This window comes from Panthera leo, chromosome E1 (genome assembly GCF_018350215.1).
Source record: "Panthera leo isolate Ple1 chromosome E1, P.leo_Ple1_pat1.1, whole genome shotgun sequence".
Lineage (NCBI taxonomy): Eukaryota > Metazoa > Chordata > Mammalia > Carnivora > Felidae > Panthera > Panthera leo.
This window is the reverse complement of record NC_056692.1, coordinates 37,138,686-37,153,007: the sequence shown is the minus strand read 5'-3', so window position 1 is coordinate 37,153,007 and position 14,322 is coordinate 37,138,686.

Below are 14,322 nucleotides of genomic sequence, written 5' to 3'. Positions count from 1 at the left end.
AGAAACATAAAAATATATACCCAGAGTCATGATTTTTTCTTTTCACTTTATAATAATGAATATTGGATCATACAATTGACATTACTTATGAAATTTGCTTTTCTTACTCAAGAGGAAATCATAGAAATGCTTCCTGGTCAATAAACACAACAATAAACACAATAAACACAAAAAATCTAAGAAATAACTTTCCCTCAGAGAAGTTATGGTTCACGGTCTTCCAATTTCCAGTGTTGCTCCTGAGAGGTCTAAACCTTTCTGATTTTTGATCTTTCATGTGTGAACTTTTCTCTCTCTCTCTCGTGGGAAGCTTGTAGGGTCTTCTCTGGATCACTAGTATTTGCGTTTTGTGATGCTGTGCTTTGATATGAATCTATTTTATCTTTGCTGAAGAGATCTCTTCTGAAAGCTTGTGGTCCGCTCCAACCAGAAATGCTCAAAATCCACATTTGGCGATGGGCTATCGCTCGGGAAAGCCTTGTTACCAGGGGGGGCAGAGAGCGAGTGACCCTTTCTGCTTATGTTTGAGAATGGGGCACTAAAAACGTATTGGAATAGCTGAGTTCATGAGTGGGCTTATCTCCAGTGGACTCGTGTAGAAGTCAGGCTGGATCTTTTGTGCATCTTTCCTCATGAGCTAGTTGGACTCTCTAAGAAGGACCCCTTGACCTCTCGCCCATGGGGCTGAAGCGTCATGGCCGGAGTTTGGGCACTAAGTGGAAGAAGAGGTTTGGGAAGGTGGTCTTAAAATTTAACTTATGTAAATATCCCTTATCCTCCTGGTTGTTGAACAGTGGTCCTGCCCTTAGCTACACCTGACATCTTGTGGCTCAGAGACCATGTATTCTAACCTCTCCATCAGATAAATCCCCAGTTTTCTTTGGGGAATTGGAAAGGAAGGTTGCTCAGCTGTGTTGAATGGGAAGAGTCTGAGGACAAACCTGTTTCTTAAAAAGGATCTTAAATAACCCTCCTTCCCCCCCTCCTTTTTTTTTTTTTCCAACCTTACCTTCTCCCCCATTTCCAGACGTATCTGGCACCTTCCATACCAGAGGGAACCATGTAAAACTCAGGGTTGCCCTAGGCTTTTTCCACTACTAGGTTCACAGGCAGCTTCTTCAGGTCAGTTATCACTCACCATTTGTTTCCAGCTTCCAAAATTTTGTGGATCCTGTGTCCTATCTCAATCACCATGCTTGTCTTTTAATGTCTGTAAATGTCCCTTTGGATGTGATAAACAGAAACTTGGCTCCACCTAAAGAAATCAAGTGTGGTGGTGATGGTAAAAATGAAAGTGACAGTAAAATCTATTTTTTCCTTATTTTTAATCTCTCTAAAGAGACTTACTATAAAGATTAGCTCAAAACGGATCATAGACCTAAGTGTAAAACTATAAAACTTCTAGAAAACACAGGAGACAATATTTTTGATTTTAGGTTAGGCAGAAATCTTCTTAACACCACACCAAAAGCATGATCCATAAGAGGAAAAAAAATTTATAAAACTGGATTTCATCAAAACTAAAAACCTACGCTGTTCAGATGACACTGTTCAGAGAAAAAAAGGATAAGCCATAGGCTGAGAGATAATATTTGCAAAACATGTATCTGATAAAGGCTTTGGACCTAGAATATGTAAATAAGTCTCCAAACTCAATAATAAGAAAACAAACAGCCTAATAATAAAAGGGCCAAGAACAGGTGCTTCCGTAAGGGAGATGTATTCATGATAACAAACACATGAAAAAATTCGCAGATCATTACTCTTTAGAGAAATGCAAATTTAAAAAGCCACAATGAGATACCACTAACATGTCTATTAAAATAGCTAAAAACAGGGGCACCTGGGTGGCTTAGTTGGTTGAGCATCCCACTATGGCTTAGGTCATGATCTCGTGGTTCATGGGTTCAAGCCCCAGATCGGGCTGGCTGCTCTCAGCGCAAAAGCCCACTTTGGATCCTCTGTCCCCCTCTCTCTGCCCCTCCCCTGCTTGCACTCTCTCAAAAATAAACAAAAACAAATAAATAAAATAGCTAAAAACCACAGTTTGGCAGTTTCTAATAAGATTAAACATATACTTAACAATTTTTTGTAAAGCTAAGCACACACCCACCTAGTGTAAGGTTCAGCAATTCCCCTCAGTATTTATCCAAGTGAAGAGAAAGTTTAAGTTCACACAAATATCTGTACAAGGATGTCTATGGTGGCTTCATCCACAATTGCCAAGAACTGGAAATAACCCAAATGCTCTTCAGCTGGTGAATAAATAAACAAATTATGACACACCCATACAAGGGAAAACTTCCCAGCAACAAAAAGAAATCGACTGTAGATATATGCAATCGCATGAATCTCAAACACATTATGGTTAAATGAAAGAAGCCAGGCTCGAGAGGCTATATATTGTATGATTCCATTTATATGACATTCGGGATAACTATTGGGCAAAACTATAGGGACATAAAACAGATCAGTGGCTGTTGGGAGCTGGGGGGAAACTGACAACATAAACACACAGAGAATTCTGGGAGGTGACTGTGGTGGTGGTTTCACAACTGTATGCATTTGTCAAAAATAATAGAACTGCGGGGCACCTGGGTGGCTCAGTCGGTTAAGCGTCTGACTTGATTTCAGCTCAGGTCATGATCTTACGGTTTGCGAGTTTGAGCCTCCCATGGGGTTCTGTGCTGACAGCACAGAGCCTGCTTGGGATTCTTCCCTCTCTCTCTGCCCCTTCCTCCCCTCACTCTCTATCTCTCTCAAAATAAATTTAAAAATAAACTTAAAAAAAAAAACAGAACTGTATCTAAAAAGAGTAAATTTGTATGATAATTACACTTCAACCAAATATTGCGAAAATAAATCCATTTCATTTCCTTTAGCAGTGCTTTGGCAAGGAGAAAAATATGTGCATATATTCAATCTGTAGTCTTTACCTCAAAACCATTCCATACGCATTAAAATTTTTTTTTTCATTTTATTTATTTGAGAGAGTGAGAGCAAACAGGGGAAAAGAACAGGGGCAGAGGGAAAGAGAGACTCTCAAGCAGGCTTCAAGCCCAGTGCGGAGCCCAACTTTGGGCTCGATTCCACAACCCTGGGATCACGATCTGAGCTGCAATCAAGAGGCATACGCTCGGGGCGCCTGGGTGGCGCAGTCGGTTAAGCGTCCGACTTCAGCCAGGTCATGATCTCGCGGTCCGTGGGTTTGAGCCCCGCGTCGGGCTCTGGGCTGATGGCTCGGAGCCTGGAGCCTGTTTCCGATTCTGTGTCTCCCTCTCTCTCTGCCCCTCCCCCGTTCATGCTCTGTCTCTCTCTGTCCCAAAAATAAATAAAAAACGTTGAAAAAAAAAAAAAAAGAGTCATAACGCTCAACCAACCGAGCCACCCAGGCGCCCCTCCATATACATTTTTAAAGTAGCTTCATAATTTCTATTGCTAGGTTCACTACACTTTTTTATTGCAAGACACTACACAGAATAAGGCAAGGTATTACAGACATTTAGAAATACTGCTTTGTCGCTCTCCTGTTCTATGAAACTGATCCAAATTGTTCCTTTGGTATCATGCTTCTTGTTTTCACCACTGGAACTAACCAGTTGAGCACTTTAATCTGAGCAACTTGAAAATAAGCAATTTTTGCATCACGTAGGACGGTGTTCCTGGAAATTTTATCCCAGGAGACCCGCCAGCTATTTGTGACCTGCACGATGTAACCACCTGTTGCACAAATTTTTTTTAAAAAAATTTTTTTAACGTTTATTTTTGAGACAGAGAGAGACAGAGCATGAACGGGGGAGGGGCAGAGAGAGAGGGAGACACAGAACTGGAAGCAGGCTCCAGGCTCTGAGCCATCAGCCCAGAGCCCGACGCGGGGCTCGAACTCACGGTCCGTGAGATCGTGACCTGAGCTGAAGTCGGACACTCAACCGACTGAGCCACCCAGGCGCCCCTGTTGCACAAATTTTTAACGTATAGGGGCGCCCAGCTGGGTCAGTGGGTGGGGTGGGTGACTCTTGATCTCGGGTTGTGAGTTTGAGCCCCACGTTAGGCATGGAGCCTACTTAAAAAAAAAACCTTTAAAAATAAAATGTTTTCCTTGTGCAAATATAAAACAGACCATATAGGGGCACCTGGGTGGCTCGTTCGGTTGAACGTCTGACCAGCTCAGGTCATGATCTCACAGTTCGTGGGTTCGAGCCCCCGTGTCGGGCTCTGTGCTGACAGCGCAGAGCCTGGAGCCTGCTTCCTATTCTGTGTCTCCCTCTCTCTCTGCTCCTCCCCCGTTCGTGCTCTGTCTCTCTCTGTCTCACGGATGCGAGATCATGACCTGAGCCAAAGTCAGACACTCAATAAACTGAGCCACCGAGGCGCCCCCCTGTTATTATTGTTTTAAACTCCAGAACTTACATCTTTCAACCCTACATTTCTAACATCTGGACTTTTTTTTCAAAACCGCAGTGCCATTATGATGTCTAAAATAATAATAATAATAATAATAATAATAATAATAATGTTTTGATATCACCTAACCATCTAACACCTAGTCCATTTCTTTCCTGATTTTCCAAATTTTCCAAAAATGTCTTTTTGCAGTTGGCCCATTTGAATCTGGGTCTGGTCAAGTCCACACACTTTTATTTTATGTATTTATTTTTTAAATTAATTTTTTGGAGGTGATAAATAGTCTTTTTTTTTTAAGTTTATTTATTTAAGCCCTACACCCAATGTAGGGCTTGAACTCATGACCCTGAGATCAAGTCTCATGCTCCACCAACTGAGCCAGCCAGGCACCCTAAGTCCACACACTTTTAATCGAGAGTATTCCTTGCTCTCACGCTTCTTCATACTATTATCTTGTTAAAGACATCAGGCTGGTTTTCCTATACAATGTCCCATATTCTAGATTTGTCTGTTTGTGACTTTGTGATGGTACTGAACTTGTCCCTTATCTTCTGTATTTCCTGTGAACATGAAATTAGATCTAAAGGCTTGATGAGCGGGGTACCTGGGTGGCTCCATAGGTTAAGGGTGGGAATCTTGATTTCGGGTCAGGTCATGATCTCTCATTTCATGAGTTCGAGACCCACGTCTGGCTCTTTACCCCTCCCCTGCTTGCTCTCTCTCTCTCTTTCTCTCAAAATAAATAAACTTAAAGAAAAAAGATGATTAATGTTTAACTTTTCTATTGGATAAGGATATTTTGGTGGTGCTGAGTGGTGGTGCTAAGTACTTCACATCACATGTCCCCACAAGGCACATTATGTCAGATTGTCCCATTCTTAGTGATGCCAACATTGACCTGTGGCTTCTGTTGGTAACAGCTCAAAGTCTCCATTATAAAGTTGCCTACAGGGGCGCCTGGGTGGCTTGGTCAGTTAAGTGTCTGACTTAGGCTCAGGTCATGATCTCACAGTCTGTGAGTTCGAGCCCCGCGTCAGGCTCTGTGCTGACAGCTCAGAGCCTGGAGCCTGTTTCAGATTCTGTGTCTCCCTCTCTCTCTGCCCCTCCCCTGTTCATGCTCTGTCTCTCTCTGTCTCAAAAATAAATAAACGTTAAAAAATTTTTTTAAAAAGTTGCCTACAACTTTTCATTTATTCCATGGTTTAAAACATAACCTGATTCTCTTAATATATAGAAAAATGTGGAGATGCATAGAAGAGAAAATGACCATTCATGTTCCTGCCACCAAAGACCATGATAAACGCTGCCTTTTAGGTAATTTCTTTCCATTTAGTGCATTCATTTTTCCTTGCTGGGGTCATAGTGATGTAAAATTTTATATTCTACAGAAGCGCTAAAACGTTACGAATGTTACTTTAATTGCAGCAAATGTACTAATTGTCAGTGTTACTAAAACTTCTGGACCTGACTAGGGTAAGACAGGCAATAGGGAAGAGGCTTGATTTTCTCCAAGGCGGGGGGTTGGGAAGCGGGGTGGGGGTTGAGGGGTGACAAAGAAGAGCTCTGCTGCTGTTCCCAACAGCACTCATTCCCACTAGGTCCCTCAGGCTTTGAAGCTTCACCCCTGCCTTTCACTCACTCATGGAGAGAAGTACCCTTTGACTCTGGCACCCCGATCTTGAAACTACCCATATAAAAGCACAAATGAGGAACATATATTTATCGCAGCATTTTTTTTAAGTTTATTTGATTATTTTGAGAGAGACAGAGAGAGTGCAAGTCATGGGAGTGGCAGAGAGAGAGGGAGAGAGAATCCCAAGCAGGCTCCACACTGTCAGCACAGAGCCCGACTTGGAGCTCGAACTTAGGAACCGTGAGATCATGACCTGAGCCAAAGTCAGACGCTTAACCAACTGAGCCACCCGAGCGCCCCTGAGGTTTCTTTTCTAAGGGCACGAATCCTATTTATGAGGACTCCACCCTTACCACCTAATTACCTCTCAAAGGCCCTTCTTCTTCGTCCTCTCTCTTCCTCTTCCTCTCCTTCTCCTTCTCCTCCTCTTCCTCCTTCTTTTTTTTTTGAGTAATCTCTACACCCAAAGTGGAGCCCCATCTCAGTACTCTGAGATCAAGAATCACACGCTCTGCTGACTGAACCAGCCAGGGGCTAACCCCTCCCCACTTCCTAATACCATCACACTGGGGATTGGGTTCCAACATATGGATTTTGGAGAGAAGGAACATAAACATTCAGTTTATAGCACCAGCCAAGCGAGTGTTAGCTTTTGCCGGAAGTAGTACAGCTTGTTTTTTTTTTTGTTTTTTTGTTTTTTTTTTTTGGTGCTCTCCCCAAAACCTTTGTGGTCCACCTTCACTCCTCACAAAACCCAGTGTTCAAAATGCAATTCTGATAATGGTTGAAATTGTGGTCTCGTTTCAACAGTAATGGGCTCAGTTTTTCAGCTGCCTGAATCTATCGCTTTCGGGGTGCACTGTATTATACTATACTATTATATTGCTTGTTATATTGTTTTGTATATACTATTGATTTGTTTTATAATGAGTATGTATTCTTTTATTTGTTTATTTGTATAAAGGGTGGGGGGCACTGTTGTTTGCCTGATATGCCGTTTTCCCATCACGTACATTTTTTTAAGTTTATTTATTTTGAGAGAGAGACAATGCAAGCAGGGTAGGGGCAGAGAGAGAGAGGGAGACACAGAACCCAAAGCAGGCTTCAGGCTCTGAGCTGTCAGATGCGGGGCTCGGACTCAAGAACCCTGAGATCAAGACTTGAGCCAAAGTCAGACGCTTAACCGACTGAGCTGCCCAGTGCCCTGAGGAACATTTTGGAAATAGCAAGGCCCAGGGGCACCTGGCTGGCTCAGTCAGTAGAACATGTGACAACTGGCTCCACTCTGGCCATGGTCTTTGTAAAACCTGTTCTCAGAGCAATGGAATGTTCAGCCAGGCTTGAAACCCACTGCATTAGATCTTAATAATTCCGTTTTCAGTAATTTAGCCTAAAAAATCAGATGACAAAGGTTCAAGGACTTTCATTGCTATATTATGATATATTTTAAAGGTTATAAGTCTAAGCCTCTTATTTTCCAATGGAATATTCCACATACTTTAAAAATCATGTTTTTGAAGGATGTGGGAATGTGATCCTGATGTAGGGTGCAAAACCACATACGGTGTGATCATGTAACATTTATGGAAAAAAATGTTAATCTTTGAAAGATAGTCCCTGGGGGCATCTGGGAGGCTCAGTCAGTGGAGTTTTTGACTCTTGATCTCCGGGTTGGGAGTTCTAGCCCTATGTTGGGCGTAAGATTACTTAAAAATAAAATTTAAAAAGTAGAAAGAAAGAAAGAAAGAAAGAAAGAAAGAAAGTCAGTCCCTGGGATATGGATTGTGAGCCATTTGTATTTTTGCTTTACTCTTTTTTGTTACTTTGTAACTGTCCAACAATGAACATGCATTAATTTTAACAGGGACGAGGAGGGGAAAAACAAACAAACAAAAAACTTGTGCTATGTTGTTTTTTTTCCCCAATATATGAAGTTTATTGTCAAATTGGTTTCCATACAACACCCAGTGCTCATCCCAAAAGGTGCCCTCCTCCATACCCATCACCCACCCTCCCCTCCCTCCCACCCCCGTGTGCTATGCTGTTTTAAAGAAATACAAGGAGGGGCGCCTGGGTGGCTCAGTCGGCTAAGCGGCCGACTTTGGCTCAGGTCATGATCTCACGGTCAGTGAGTTCGAGCCCCGCATCGGGCTCTGTGCTGACAGCTCAGAGCCTGGAGCCTGTTTCAGATTCTGTGTCTCCCTCTCTCTCTGACCCTCCCCCGTTCATGCTCTGTCTCTCTCTGTCTCAAAAATAAATAAACGTTAAAAAAAATTAAAAAAAAAAAAAGAAAGAAAGAAATACAAGGAGAAACTGACAACCTAGGAAGAGAACTTAGTCACCACCTCTCCAGATACGCGGTCCTAAATTATTCTGCCTTCAGATATCCCTGCCTCCAGCCTCTTGTTCTCACCCCTTGTGGCTCTTCCGTCCCGTGCCTCCCCTTTTCCATCCTCCGCTCAGCCAAGACACCTTTTTCCAGATACTTATCCCCCGAAACATCGCAAACCCACTGAGATGGAGGCGGCTAGTGGCAGAGGATGCTGTGTTGGGGGAGGCCATCCAGGATAGGGGTGCCCGGGGCCTGCTGTCTCTGCAGGCTGGGGGTGGGGGGGGCAGGGTCCCGGGTGCCCGTGCAGGGGAGGGGACCCGCCTTGGTGTGCGCAGATGACTCCGGCCCCCTCGGTCCCGCCCCGGAGCCCGGGCTCCCCGCGCCCTCCCGTCCCGCGTCCCAGGAGGGCTCCCCGCAGCGGGCCACCGGGTCTGAGGACGCGTCCCGAGCCCGGCAGTGCAGGTCAATGCGAAGCGGGGCGCCAGCGCAGCTCCGGGCAGAGAAGAAAGAGGACGCGGCGCGCTCGCTCCCACCCCGCGGCCGAGGCCCCGCGCACGCGCGTCTCCGGTCCTCGGGCTCCGCCCCGCGGCCACCGGGCCCGCTGCAGCCGATCGCCTGGCTGGGCGGCGCGGCTCCGGTCCCCGGTCCCCGGGCTCCTGCGAAGTCGGTAGTCAGCTCGCTTCCCCGCCGCCCGCCAGCCCGGCCTCCCCCGCCCCCCGCCGGGGTCGGTGCGGGAGCGCGCGTGAAGGCGATGCCTGGGGGCGCAGGCCCCTTTCCGCCCCTTCCCCCGACCTTCAACTTTGTCAGCCTGGACTTCCTGGCCTCGAGGACCTTCTGGCCCCTTTTGCCAGGTTTCCCGGTGCTTGTGAGGCGGGTGGGGCCGGAGCTCCCGCGCCCCGACGCTCCTTAACTAGGGAGGGGATGAGTCAGCTCACAGAAGGATGCTGGGCTCTGTCTCAGGGACTGATGGTGAGGGGACCACAGAGATGAAAGGTGCTGCCCCTTCACCCCTGGACCGGTGTGTGAACCCCCTCACCATTTGGGGAGATACTTTGTACTCCTTTTTTGGCAAAAAAAGTATTGGGAGACTTAGGGCACCCGCTGGTGTCTGCACACTCGCGCCCTCAATTCTGCTCCCCTCTCTCCAGGAGGACCTGCCTACAAGGCGGGACCGGTGGGGGCAGCAGAGCCCGTGGTGACGCCAGCCCACATCCTCTAAAGCCACCTTTGTTGGTCGTTCCACTGCGCAGTGGATTATGCCCACTGGATTATGCCCACACGGGGAAACAGGGAAGAAACGGCAGAGCCGGGAGAGCTGAGTTCCGGGCCTCAGCCAGATCTCCTGGCTCTTAGTCCAGTGCTCTTCCCAGACCACCCTGCCTGGCAGGTAGCAGAACAGAAGTATGGCGACCTCTGGTGGTCCAGGGAGGAGGGGAGAGGCTACCCTGGGCCTGGAGTGCCTTGTTAAATGACAGAGGAGGGAGAGAGGGCAAATAGGACCTGCCTTTCCCACCTCCTGGGCCCCTCTGTGAGATGGCTTCCCACATCAGCCAAGACCTCTTTGCCAAACTGGTTGCGGCCTACTTCCTTCTCGTTCCCAATGTCATCCCTCCCGGGAGGCCACAGGTGGACCGCTCCCCCTGCCTCCATACCCTTCAGAAGCACACGGCAAAGAATCTTCTCCTCCCTCCCTGCCCCTAACATTTGGAGGGCCCAGGATAGGAGTACAAACATGAGCCCATACACCATATGTTAAATACTTAAAGATTACAAACCCAGCTAATAGCTTAAAATAGGTTCTGTCTTCCAGCCTTCGCAAAATATAACTTCATTAGGACCTGAAAAGCCTGGTTGGAATTTAGAATTCTCACACTCCTCTGAGCTCCTGGCCAGTGCAGGGAGACCTGGCCCCCGGCCAATGGCTGACCCCCATGTCTGTCATGCATTGGGAGGGGGTAAAGGCAGTGGCCGGCACAATCTCCGGCAGGGTGTACTTGGGAAAGATACCTGCGCTGTGACCTGGAAGCCAGTTGGTCAGGAATTCCGGGTACCCACGGATCCTAGCCCCTTGAGGCACCATCATGGTTCCTGTCCCAGTGTGTGATAGCTCTGGGGGCTGCACAAGCAGGAGGGCTGTTAGCAGAAACCCAGGGAAAAGTTCTCTTGTGAAGGCTTTGTGTGTGTGTGTGTGTGTGTGTGTGTGTGTGTGTGTGTAGGTGTGGGAGTGTGATCCTGGACCCGTTGTCCTTGACCGGCTGTTACCTGGCAAGAGAGGAGGGAAACGGAGCCTGACCACCCTCCCCCGGCCCTCCTGGGCAGTCTCTAGGAGTGGTTGAGGACACCTGGGTCTCCCAGAGAAGGAGTTTCCTACCCCAGTGTGTCGTCTGAAAAGTGTAGGTGGGCAGTGGTTGAGCACACTGACAATCCGCAGGAACGTGGGCTGATAGTGTCTCCACTGTTGTTTATCACTGCCCAGCTGGGACCCAGACACTGCCAGATTCTTGGGGGCCTTTGAATCTGAGCCGATAGTGGGTGCAGGCATCTGCCAGGTGGGCTCAGGATGTGCCTGAATTGGTCCTTTCAAGAGACGCAGGCGCCCTCTTGAGGGTGCTGGAAGAATTTCACCGCCTTGGTCCTAGATGCCCAGACTCTGAAGCCAACTCTCATCCCCATTCTCTCTCCTGCCTAATCCAATTTCTTCTTCTATTCACACCCTTCCCATAGCCCAGCCCACCCATCATTTTGAGAGGCCTGTCATATTAGGAACCAGCAAGATCCAGCATCCCCGGGGTCCGGGCATCATGGGGCAAAGTGACAACGGTTTGGACTTACCTGAGGTTGCTAAAGATGCTTCCAGTACCCTGATGTATATGGAGGGGGTCCTTTCTGCAAACTGAGGATTTTATACCATGGCGTGGGTCAGGGGCTGTAGGCACCCACCACTGCCCCCACTGATTGCCTTTTGTCTGCTGCAGAGCGGGTGGGGGAAAGCCCCCACCCCATCCACCTCAGCAGGGAGGCAAGTGCTGGCCTGTTGGCCTCCTTCTGCGCCCTAAACAGGCACTCCAGCTTCAGGGGGATCAGGCCCTCACCCTGATCTCAAGGAGGGAACGTGAAGTGCTCCTGAGAGTGGCAGAACCCAGCACATAACAAATCAATCCAATCCCCTCACCAAACTCCAGCACGGCTTCCAGAAGCACAGGGCCGTGTCCCTAGAATGTCCCTAGGAGACCCCTTTAAGATGCCTGTCTGAGAGAGCTCAGTGCTGCCTGGAGAATTTAGTGTTTGTTCCTCGCAAACACCTGATGAGGGGCTCCTGACTTACCGTTCTTAGAGCATTTACCTGAAAGGGCTTATAATTATGACTCCTTCCTCTGTCCCTTTGAGGTATACACGTGTCTCCTACACTCAGGAGTGTCTTCCTCAAGGACCTGGAAGCCATTCCTTTGAAATGTGATCATCAGGAAGGCTGGGGCCTGTCTCCCAGGCTCTGTGGGAGGACAGGATCCAACTTTGATCACTGCAAGCTAGCAGGCACCCCTGATGCCTCATTGCATTTACACTGGCCAATCCTTTGTAATTTTTCACTTCTTTGCCTACTGGAGCCCTTGCTCGCCCCCTCCCTCCTCCCTCATTCTCCCTCGAAATGCCCAGTCTCCTCTGCACAGACCGAATGAAACTTGCCCCACTGTCAGTGGTTCCTGAATAAAATCTGTCTTCGCCCCTTTAATGTCTGTTTGTCTTTGACACCTAGCTTCTTGACCGGCTCAGCAGTCTTTCCCTTCTCTGGTTTATTATCAACACGTACGCACAGGCACCCTAAACCACCCATTTATTCAGAAGATTCAGGGTATTGGGGGGTTAGGAGTTATTCTTGGCCTTTTTGCCCCTGACAACCCAGGCATCCCCATCAGTTATTCAACTGATAAGTTTTAAAAAGACCATTTCTCTGAGTGGAAAGGTTGGGGTTGGAGGGCCCAAAGTGTGTGAGGTGAGGACTGACGCTTCCTGCCTGGCTCCCCCTGCCTCTGCCGCCATTGTTGGGCCCAAGCATTTCCCTGCTCTTCAAGCTCTGACCTTCACTCATCCAGGGATGTAGGTCTCTGGCTTTACAAACTGGGTGCCTTCTACCTCACACCTCTCCCAAGCTCAGTTAAGATTGGGGCCTCTAAGCCCATACTCCTCCCCTCTGTCCCAGCCCTGCCATTTCTTCCATCCAAGGCTGGGGGTCCAGGTCTGGATGGGTGGGGGGGGCTGCCCCAAGCCCAGTGGTGAGTAGTGTTCCTGTGTCTCACCAGACTAGACTGGGACAGGCTTGAGAATGGGGCTCACCATTGCTTCCTCAGACTGGACTTGAGGACCCCCCGCACGCGTCTTCTTGGTAGCTGAAAGGTGGCCGCCATCTCCTGTGCCCACAGCTGCTTTGGGCCCCGCACATACAGTCCACAGAGCACAGCCCAGGGCCGGAGCTCCAGACTCCCCTCAGTCTGCCCTGAGAGCCCTGTCCGTGATGACCCACCAAACCTTGGCCAGATGGGGAGGGTTTCTAAGAAAACGACAGTCCTCCAGCTGGAGAAGTCTCACCAATCTGACCATTTCCCACCCCACCCCCCCGCCCCCCGTGCAGTGAGTTGGTACCCCGGGCTTGGGGAGGATGCTGGTCAGGCCACAGCGGGCCTGGTTCCCGTGGGCAGAGAAGTGGCTAGTCTCCTATCTCCGTTTGAAAAATAACTTCAGAGTTTGGTCCATCTGAAACTCTAGTTCTTAAAAATATGTGGAAGCGGAACACAAGCCGGTCAGTCAGGTGCTGCGTTGCTCTGAGTGGAAAGGGTTGGGGAGGAGGGCAGTGCACCTTGTATTAAAAAACAATCCCTGAAAGTGGGCAAGCTTTGGCTTTTTTTGGAGTGGGTTGAGGTTCTTTCTGGTACGTAGTGTCAGGATGAGCCTATTCATTTTAACTTCACGCCCTCTGGAAATAAACTGTGCAAATGTGGAGGGGGCTGGGGAGAGGAAAAGGACTAGGATTGGAGGGGCAGCCGTGGCTCCGGAGTCCCCTCTGTTCTTGCCCCCCCCCCCCCCCCCCCGGAGAAAGTGTGACGTGCTCTTGGCACAGCCATCAAACCAGAGCAGGGCTTGGGGGCCTGTTGTTGACACAAGACAGGGTGAGGGGCTGAGGCAGCTAATGAGATCAGGAGCCTGGGGCCCTTCCCATACATTCTCCTTGGACATACAAGAAATCAAATGAAGGAGGGGCGCCTGGGTGGCTCAGTCGGTTGAGCGTCCAACTTTGGCTCAGGTCATGATCTCGTGGTCTGTGGGTTCGAGCCCCGCGTTGGGCTCTGTGCTGACAGCTCGGAGCCTGGAGCCTGCTTCAGATTCTGCGTCTCCCTCTCTCTCTCCCCCTCCCCCACTCATGCTCTGTCTCTCTCTCTCTGTCAAAAAGAAATAAACATTAAAAAAAATTTTTTTTTTTAAATAAATCACCCTTTAAAATAAAAAAGAGAGAGAAATCAAATGAAGGAACAAAGTCTCCAAACAGAAAGAGAAGGCACTTGACCAAGACCACACAGCTTTGGTAACAGAGCTCGGATGTAAACTTAGCTTTGGCTGGGTAGGGGAGCAGGAGATGTGTAGCTGGCCTTGTTCCCTGGCCCCTTCCAACTCTCCCGCCCCCACCTCTGCTCCCATCTCTCCGTGGACACTCACTGATCTGGGGTGGGAGGAGACCTGACCATCGATGCTGGGTGTGGGGGTCAGCACTCTACGTCAGAGGGGGACACGGACCACAGATTTCAGCCTGGTTGAAGAGTGTGGGTTTTTCCTCTAGGTCCCCAGGAGCAACGGATATATTTGAAACAGGAATGAGGAAACCCCATCTCTTTTTAAAAATATCACCCTGAAAGCCAGCATCAGAATGGAGGTGCCTGGGCAGGGGAGAGGGGCGGTGAGGTGA